Genomic DNA, 10,223 nt, shown 5'->3' on the forward strand with positions numbered 1-10,223 from the left:
TCAAATTACCGGAGCCATCGTTCCGTAAATTGTCCCATGCCTGTTTTTGCCTTTGCCGTCCCTGACACTGTCCTTCTAGAAGACGAGTTTCTGAAATCATCCATTATTGTCCTGCTCTTTGTCCGTGGCCGGCTCCGTAATGGCAAAGCCGAATATCACGTCGACACAGACAAGGATTAGGGACGTGCTCAGACCGAAGGTTTGAGATGTGTCTATTTTAATGAAGGGGGTATTGAGAACAAAGCGGACAAGCTTAAGAGAGTGGATCAGTACTTGGAGATAATATGTAGTGGCCATTGCAGAGACTTGGATGGCTCAGGGACACGAATGGTTACTTCGACTGCCCCGTTTTAGATGTTTCAGAAAGGACATGGAGGGAGGCAAAAGAGGTGGGGGCATAGCACTGTTGATCAGAGATAGTGTCACGGCTGCAGAAAAGGTGGACACCATGGAGGGATTGTCTATGGGTGGAGGTTAGAATCAGGAAGGGGTCAATAACTTTACTGGGTATTTTTATAGGCTGCCCAGTAGTAACAGGGATATCGAGGAGCAGTTAGGGAAATAATAACAGAGTTGTCGTGATGGGATATTTTAATTTCCCAAATATCGATTGACATCTCCCTAGAGCGAGGGGTTTTGATGGGGTGGAGTTTGTTAGGTGTGTTCAGGAAGGTGTCTTGACACAATATGTAGACAAGGCTACAAGAGGAGAGACTGTACTCGATCTGGTATTCAGAAATGAACCTGGTCAGGTGTCAAATCTCTCAGTGGGAGAGCATGTTGGAGATGGTAATCATAATTCTATCTCCTTTACAATAGCATTGGAGAGAGATAGGAACAGACAAGTTAGAAAAGCGTTTAATTGGAGTAAGGGGAATTATGAGGCTATCAGGCAGGAAACTGGAAGCTTAAGGGTCTGCACGACATTGTGGGCCGAAGAGCCTGTACTGTGCTGTAATATTTTATCTTCTATGTAGAATTGGAAACAGATGATCTCCGGAAAAAGTATGGAAGAAATGTGACAAATGTTCAGAGGATATTTGTGTGGAGTTCTGCATAGCTACGTCCCAATGAGAGAGGGAAGTTTTGGTAGGGTACAGGAACCATGGTGTACAACGGCTGTAATAAATCTAGTCAAGAAGAAAAGAAAAGCTTACAAAAGGTTTAGAGAGCTAGGTAATGTTAGAGATCCAGAAGATTATAAGGCTAACAGGAAGGAGCTTAAGAAGGGTCCATGAGAAGGCCTTGGCAGGCAGGATCAAGGAAATTCTATAATCAAGCGAAGAGCAAGAGGATAAGACGTGAAAGAATAGGACTTATCAAATGCGACAGTGGGAAAGTGCTTATGGAACCGCAGGAAATAGCAGAGGTACTTAATGAATACTTTGCTTCAGTATTCACTATGAAAAAGGATCTTGGTGATTGTAGTGATGACTTGCAACAGACTGAAAAGCTCGAGCATGTAGATATTAAGAAAGAGGATGTGCTGGAACTTTTGGAAAGCATCAAGTTGGATAAGTCGCCAGGACCGGATGAGATGTAGCCGAGGCTACTGTGGGAGGTGAGGGAGGAGATTGCTGAGCCTCTGGTGATGATCTTTGCATCATCAATGAGGACGGGAGAGGTTCCAGAGGTTTGGAGGGTTGTGAATGTTGTTCCTTTTTTCAAGAAAGGGAGTAGAGATAGCCCAGGAAATTATAGACCAGTGCGTCTTACCTCAGTGGTTGGTAAGTTGATGGAGAAGATCCTGAGAGGCAGGATTTATGAACATTTGAAGAGGTAGAATATGATTAGGAATAGTCAGCATGGCTTTGTCAAGGGCAGGTCGTGCCTTCAAACCTGATTGAATTTTTTTGAAGATGTGACTAAACACAGTGATGAAGGTAGAGCAGTAGATGTAGTGTATATGGATTTCAGCAAGACATTTGATAAGGTAACCCATGCAAGGCTTATTGAGAAAGTAAGGAGGCATAGGATCCAAGGGGACATTGCTTTGTGGATCCAGAACTGTCTTGCCCACAGAAGGCAAAGAGTGGTTGTAGATGGGTCATATTCTGCATGGAGATCAGTCACCAGTGGTGTGCCTCAGGGATCTGTTCTGAGATCCTTAATCTTTGTGATTTTTATAAATGACCTGGATGAGGAAGTGGAGGGATGGGTTAGTAAGTTTGCTGATGACTCAGAAGTTTTATGGATAGTGTGGAGGGCTGTCAGAGGTTACAGCGGGACATTGATAGGATCCAAAACTGGGCTGAGAAGTGGCAGATGGAGTTCAACCCAGATAAGTGTGAAGAGGTTCATTTTGGTAGGTCAAATATGATGGCAGAATATAGTATTAATGGTAAGACTCTTGGCAGTGCGGAGGACCAGAGGGATCTTAGGGTCCAAGTCCATAGGACGCTCAAAGCTGCTAAGCAGGTTGACTCTGTGGTTAAGAAGGCATATGGTGTATTGACCTTCATCAATCGTGGGATTGAGTTTAGGAGCCGAGAGGTAATGTTGCAGCTATATAGGACCCTGGTCGGACCCCACTTGGAGTACTGTGCTCATTTCTGGTCGCCTCACTACAGGAAGAATGTGGAAACCATAGCAAGGGTACAGGGAGATTTACAAGGATGTTGCCTGGATTAGGGATCATGCCTTATGAGAATAGGTTAAGTGAACTCAGCCTTTTCTCCTTGCAGCGACGGAGGATGAGAGGTGACCTGATAGAGGGGTATAAGATGATGAGAGGCATTGATCGTGTGGATAGTCAGAGGCTTTTCCCCAGGGCTGAAATGGTTGCCACAAGTGGACACAGTTTTAAGGTGCTGGGGAGTAGGTACAGAGGAGATGTCAGGGGTAAGTTTTTTAAGAGAGTGGTGAGTGCATGGAATGGGCTGCCGGCAAAGGTGGGGGAGGCAGATACAATCGGGTCGTAAGAGACTTTTGGATAGGTACATGGAGCTTAGAAAAATAGAGGGCTATGCGTAGGCCTAGTAATTTCTAAGGTAGGGACACGTTCGGCACAACTTTGTGGGCCAAAGGGCCTGTGTTGTGCTGTAGGTTTTCTATGTTTCTATATCAGGTTCCATTTCCCTCCACTGTGTCTTTTGTTCTGGGGTTCACAAAATCACTCCCTCTCACTCACCCTCGCTCACTTTCACACTTTCTTTCTCTCTCTCTCTCTCTCTCCCTTTCACTCTCACTCCGTCTCTCTCACTCCCCCCTCACTCCGTCTCTCTCACTCCCTCTCTCTCTCACTCCCCCCCTCACTCCGTCTCTCTCACTCCCCCTCTCTCTCACTCCCCCCTCACTCCGGCTCTCTCACTCCCCCCTCACTCCGTCTCTCTCACTCCCCTCTCCCTCACTCCCCCTCACCGTCTCTCTCACTCCCCCTCACTCCCTCTCTCACTCCCCTCTCCCTCACTCCCCCTCACCGTCTCTCTCACTCCCTCTCTCTCTCACTCCCCCTCTCACTCCGTCTCTCTCACTCCCCCCCTCACTCCGTCTCTCTCACTCCCCCCTCCGTCTCTCTCACTCCCTCTCTCTCTCACTCCCCCCACACTCCGTCTCTCTCACTGCCCCCTCACTCCGTCTCTCTCACTCCCCCTCACTCCGTCTCTCTCACTCCCCCTCTCTCTCACTCCCCCCTCACCGTCTCTCTCACTCCCCCTCTCTCTCATTCCCCCTCACTCCGTCTCTCTCACCCTCTCTCTCTCACTCCCCCTCTCACTCCATCTCTCTCACTCCCCCTCTCACTCACTCCCCCTCTCTCTCACTCCCTCCTCACTCTGTCTCTCTCACTCCCCCCTCACTCCGTCTCTCTCACTCCCTCTCTCTCTCACTCCCCCTCTCACTCCCCCCTCACTGTCTCTCTCACTCCCCATCCCTCTCACTCCGTCTCTCTCACTCCCCCTCTCTCTCACTCCCCCCTCCGTCTCTCTCACTCCCCCTCTCTCTCACTCCCCCCTCACTCCGTCTCTCACTCCTTCTCTCTCTCACCCCCTCTCACTCCGTCTCTCTCACTCCCCCCTCACTCCGTCTCTCTCACTCCCCCTTTCACTCCGTCTCTCTCACTCCCTCTCTCACTCCCCCCTCACTCCGTCTCTCTCACTCCCCCTCCCACTCCCCTCTCTCTCACTCCCCCCTCACTCCGTCTCTCTCACCCCCTCTCTCTCTATCTCTCTCACTCCCTCTCTCACTCCCCCCTCACTCTGTCTCTCTCACTCCCCCTCTCACTCCCCTCTCTCTCACTCCCCCCTCACTCTGTCTCTCTCACTCCCCCTCTCTCTCACTCCCCCCTCACTCCGTCTCTCTCACTCCGTCTCTCTCCGTCTCGCTCACTCCCCTCTCTCTCACTCCCCCCTCACTCTGTCTCTCTCACTCCCCCTCTCTCTCACTCCCCCCTCACTCCGTCTCTCTCACTCCGTCTCACTCCGTCTCTCTCACTCCCCCTCTCTCTCACTCCCCCGTCTCTCTCACTCCCTCTCTCACTCCGTCTCTCTCACTCTCCCCCTCACTCCGTCTCTCTCACTCCCCTTCTTTCTCACTCCCCCTCTCACTCCGTCTCTCTCACTCCCCCTCTCACTCCGTCTCTCTCACTCCCCCTCTCACTCCGTCTCTCTCACTCCCTCTCTCTCACCCCCTCTCTCTCACTCCCCCCTCACTCCGTCTCTCTCACTCCCCCTCTCACTCCGTCTCTCTCACTCCCCCCTCACTCAGTCTCTCTCACCCCCTCTCTCTCACTCCCCCCTCACTCCGTCTCTCTCACTCCCCCTCTCACCGTCTCTCTCACTCCCCCCTCACTCTGTCTCTCTCACTCCTCCTCTCACTCCGTCTCTCTCACTCCCCCCTCACTCTGTCTCTCTCACTCCTCCTCTCACTCCGTCTCTCTCACTCCCTCTCTCACTCCGTCTCTCTCACTCCTCCTCTCACTCCGTCTCTCTCACTCCCCCTCTCACTCCGTCTCTCTCACTCCTCCTCTCACTCCGTCTCTCTCACTCCTCCTCTCACTCCGTCTCTCTCACTCCCCCTCTCACTCCGTCTCTCTCACTCCCCCCTCACTCTGTCTCTCTCACTCCTCCTCTCACTCCGTCTCTCTCACTCCCCCCTCACTCTGTCTCTCTCACTCCTCCTCTCACTCCGTCTCTCTCACTCCCTCTCTCACTCCGTCTCTCTCACTCCCCCTCTCACTCCGTCTCTCTCACTCCTCCTCTCACTCCGTCTCTCTCACTCCTCCTCTCACTCCGTCTCTCTCACTCCCCCCTCACTCTGTCTCTCTCACTCCTCCTCTCACTCCGTCTCTCTCACTCCCTCTCTCACTCCGTCTCTCTCACTCCCCCTCTCACTCCGTCTCTCTCACTCCTCCTCTCACTCCGTCTCTCTCACTCCCTCTCACTCCGTCTCTCTCACTCCCTCTCACTCCGTCTCTCTCACTCCCTCTCTCACTCCCCCTCTCTCTCACTCCGTCTCTCTCACTCCCCCCTCACTCCCCCTCTCACTCCCTCTCTCCCCCTTTCTCGCGCGCGAGTTCAGTCACAGACACAAGTGAAAATAATGGTACTTTGCCGTAATTTGTAAACAGTTACAATCTGTTACTGGAATATATTTCAAGGTGACAAAGAGAAGGGGAACCTGCAGGTAAAGAGGACGAAGAAGAGGATGAAATAATGTGCGGGTTCTGACGGGAACAGGAGTGTTTAACACAGACGAAAATATACTCCAAATTCAGGCAGCTTTGAAGGAACCGTGAAGCGGGGGAACGGGTTTGCGTCGTTCGATTTAACAGGAGCGGGACGTGAGGCGCAAAGGGGATGTTTTTCTCGGGGATGGCGAGGCCGGTGATGCCGTCACTGGAAACAACTGTTTTGTAACTCTGTTCATTGCACTACCTCCACTTGCCCATAGTGTGGGTATTGAATAGGGAGCATTCAGGCAGCATTACTTTTGAACGTTTAATGAGATTCAAAATCCGATTCAGTGGGTATTTCTCTGCATTCTTTAGTTCCTCTCGGAATTTACACGTAAATACACGTGTTGGTGCAGGAGCTGAGAATCTGCAGCATTGTCGCTGTCATTTCTGTGACGTAAAGGGGATCGGTGAACGAATAAGTATAAATATTTATAATCCGTTGATAGATGTAAAACACCACACGTATGTTGCCCACAACAATATGAAACTACCGGTTATGCTGAAGAGCAAAACGATGGATTTGCGTCGGTTCTCCATCTCCCGGTCCTTGTTATTGTCTCCACGCTTTTGTCCCCGGAGCCCCCTTGCGGGCTCGACTGGCCGCTAGAATCCGCCGGACAGTCAGAATATTAAATAACAGCATCAGAATGATAATGCGGTGAAACAACTCATTTGCCACCCAGAAGGGAGAATATTTGTGGCTCCGTATACCAGAACAATACCAAGGAACACCATTAATTGTTATTACCGGCTCAAATATAAACTGCCAGGGGACAGTCTCCAAACAGGCCAGCACACTCACTGTCCCGATAACCACAGCCGCCGTTCTCTCGGTGCAATACTTTGTTTTCAGCTTCTCACAGCAAATAGCCACAAATCGATCGACGGTGAAGGCGACAGTCAGCCAGACTGAGGTCGCAGTGCTCGCATAAGACGGACATGTAGTGAAGCTGCACACGGGTGTGATCCACAGGAATGACGGGGGGGAAGTAGAGTGTGGCAGCCCAGCCCGGTAGGGGATCAGTGATAACGACCAGGAGATCGGCCGCTGCCATTCCCACCAGGTAGCGAGTGACACATTTGGAGAGACCGCACTTTCCCCGGGACAGGATCACAATCGCCAGCAAGTTCGCTGCAAGAGAGACAGGGAGCAGCAAGTTGAGAAAATACTGAGCAGAAGCCAATGCAGCAGTTTGAGGGGATCCTGTATTATACCCACTTTATTGTTGCGTTTAGCAGTGGGAGGGTTGAGAGAGGGCGCAGAGCTGACGGAGACCGAGAAGACGGTTTCACAACAAAATAAAGTCAATATGATCTGAATCCGGATTACTTACTGAGGACCGAAATGTGAAGTGGCAGCGGAAAGCTGAAACTGGGTAACTACCTCCTCAGAGTCAATACTGGATGGACCATTTTCTACCGGCGTCTCGTCTGGATGAAATTAATAAATCCGGACGCTGATGGCCAATCTTCCATTGGACAATAAATGGTGATCGCTGCCAGCGACAGAACAGCTGAATAAAAAACAGGGAATGCTGGAATGCTTATCCAGGCAAAACAGAATATGTGGAAAACAGCTAAAGTATCTCTCCTCAGAACTTTTCTGAGAGAGACCCCTAACACGAGTGTTAACTGGTTTCTCTTTCCATACAAGCTGTTCGGGTCTCAGTGTTTCCCGCAGTCCCGAGTTTGTTTCCTATTCCAGCATTTGTCACCTCACTGACTTTACAACAGAACACTGACTGATTCCAACAGATACAGCGCAGTCTGACACAACCTCACAGACAGACATGACGCCCCCCACTGAATTATCTATCGCAGGAGAGAGGGATTCATCGCGCAGCAGCAAACTCGGTGCCGGAGTCAGAAGTCTGTAACGGTGTCACATGTAGGTATAACAGAATACATTTCTCAGAATGGTGTTGTGTTAACTGGCTCGCCAGCGATTTCATGGTGTTTGCATTCAGTCATTTCGCAGACATTTATTCAAACCCTCAGTGGATTTGTGCTACCATACAGAACGACTCACATTTGCTGGGGTGTTGTTCCAGTCGATGATGTGACTGCTGCTCCCAGACGGCCAAGCACTTCCACACAAATGCGAACAATCACTGGGCGTCAGCTCCGCGGGTCGCATAAAGACAACATTCACAAATTAATACGGCGCACCTGCTAAACGACCAAAACCACAGAGATCCCATTATTGATCACTCAAGCTGGACGGACGCTGCCCGACCCGCTGAGTCCCGCCAACGTTGGCACATTCGCTGATTTCCTGCAGCGGTTTGATTTTGGAACGAAATCCCAGAATCCACAACCACGGCGCTTCCAAGCCATTCCCAAAGATTGGAACCGGAGAGGGCAATGTGGGAACCAGCGACAGAAGCGATCGCGACATCAAGTCCCGCCCACAACGGCTGACGCTCAGACATACCCGGAATTCCAAAGGCGGATGTAAAAGGGAGGTAAATGAATACCATCTCCCAGGAGATTTGACACTGTCTTTCAGTAAGTGGCCGCCGAGGCTCTGGCAAAGTATGGCACGTGATGATGATGTTGATTTCATGAAGAATTTGCCTACTGAATTCACTGCTCTGACCGACAGTCGGAGCTGATGCATTCCAAACGGCCCTGATTTTTACGGAAGATCAGTCAGCAAATTTGCGTTAATATCCCCTGACTATCTTTCTTGCTTACAGTCACTTAAACAAACACATCAATTAGACACCATTGCCTCTGACGTAGGTGAGAGAAATGATTAAATTAAAGACGGTACTTAAGGAGTCCATTTAGAATGTGCTGACACAGAAAGAACGTGCAAAGCAACTTGCAGGGCAACGTATAAACCAATTTGCAAAATCAGGATGAAACAATAGCTTGCTGATTAAAGAAGCGATACGGGTAACGGGAAGACATGCTTAACGGTTGAACAATAACGGTGTTAATGCGCTGAGGCTGATAAGTGGGCCAAAGGGTAATCACATTTGTAATTTTGTAATGAGATTAAGGAAGAATGTCTGCACCTCACATGGGTGCAACTCACAAAGTCGTAAACAAGTAGGGTATAAAAAACTGTGCAAAGTGTAATTCGGCACTCAATCTAGCAGGAGCTGGTTGGGTCCGACTCTGCAGACTCGAAAAATAAAGTTTACCGTTCTGCAAATTGCTGAGACTCAGTGTGTTTCTGACAGTAGGTATTGGGCCGATTGAACACACGTACGTCACAACTCTCAGGCATTCCCTCAGCCGTGTCTCGGCTGGCCGAATGGCCGGCGGGTTCAACGACAAAGACTGAGCTTTGTCACAGAGCCGCGACGTTTACAAGAGTCTGGTTTTCGTTGGCTACATATTCATCTATAAACAAGAGTCCAACGACTCTGACCGACAGCTGCCTTCCTTTCTCTGCATTTTCCCATTTTGAGGTGCCCTTCAATCCTTCAGTTCCCTCCTGGCCGCTCACTTACCTCCTAAGTTCATGCACATTGTTAATGTACGGACGAGTCACCATATACAACCCTGTGATTTATTTTCTTGCGGACAAGAAGTCCGTGTAATATTAACCATAACCGAATCAATTAAAGACAGCAGCCATTTGGGCGCACAAACTGTGCACTAGACAAATACAAAATACAAATACAAACTGTGCAAATACAAAAATAATAATAATAATAATAATAATAATAATAATAATAATAATAAACACATTCGCGATAAATATCGAGAACATGGGCTGAGGAGACCTTGAGAGTGATTCTATAGGTTGTGGGGACGTTCTAATGATGGGGCAAGTGAAGTTGAGTAAAGTTATCCCCTCTGGTTCAGGAGCCTGATGGTTGAGGGGTAATAACTGTTCCTGAACCTGGTGGTGTGAGTCCTGAGGCTCCAGTACCTCCTTCCCGATGGAATCAATTCAGAGTTGAAGTTATCCTCACTGGTTCAGGAGCCTGGTGGTTGAGGGGTAATAACTGTTCCTGAACCTGGTGGTGTGGGACCTGAGGCTCCTGTACCTCCTTCCCGATGGAATCAGTTCAGAGTTGAGGTTATCCTCACTGGTTCAGGAGCCTGATGGTTGAGGGGTAATAACTGTTCCTGAACCTGGTAATGTGGGACCTAAGGCTCCTGTACCTCCTTCCCGATGGAATCAGTTCAGAGTTGAGGTTATCCTCACTGGTTCAGGAGCCTGATGGTCGAGGGGTAATAACTGTTCCTGAACCTGGTGATGTGGGACCTGAGGCTCCTGTACCTCCTTCCCGATGGAATCAGTTCAGAGTTGAGGTTATCCTCACTGGTTCAGGAGCCTGATGGTTGAGGGGTAATAACTGTTCCTGAACCTGGTGGTGTGGGACCTGAGGCTCCTGTACCTCCTTCCCGATGGAATCAGTTCAGAGTTGAGGTTATCCTCACTGGTTCAGGAGCCTGATGGTTGAGGGGTAATAACTGTTCCTGAACCTGGTAATGTGGGACCTAAGGCTCCTGTAACGTTCTCCTTCGGGTGTAACGAAACGCCGAATTTAACGTCCGGATAAACCACAGTTAATAAGAACCAGAT

This window comes from Hypanus sabinus, chromosome 31, assembly GCF_030144855.1.
Source record: "Hypanus sabinus isolate sHypSab1 chromosome 31, sHypSab1.hap1, whole genome shotgun sequence".
In the NCBI taxonomy this organism is placed as follows: Eukaryota; Metazoa; Chordata; class Chondrichthyes; order Myliobatiformes; family Dasyatidae; genus Hypanus; species Hypanus sabinus.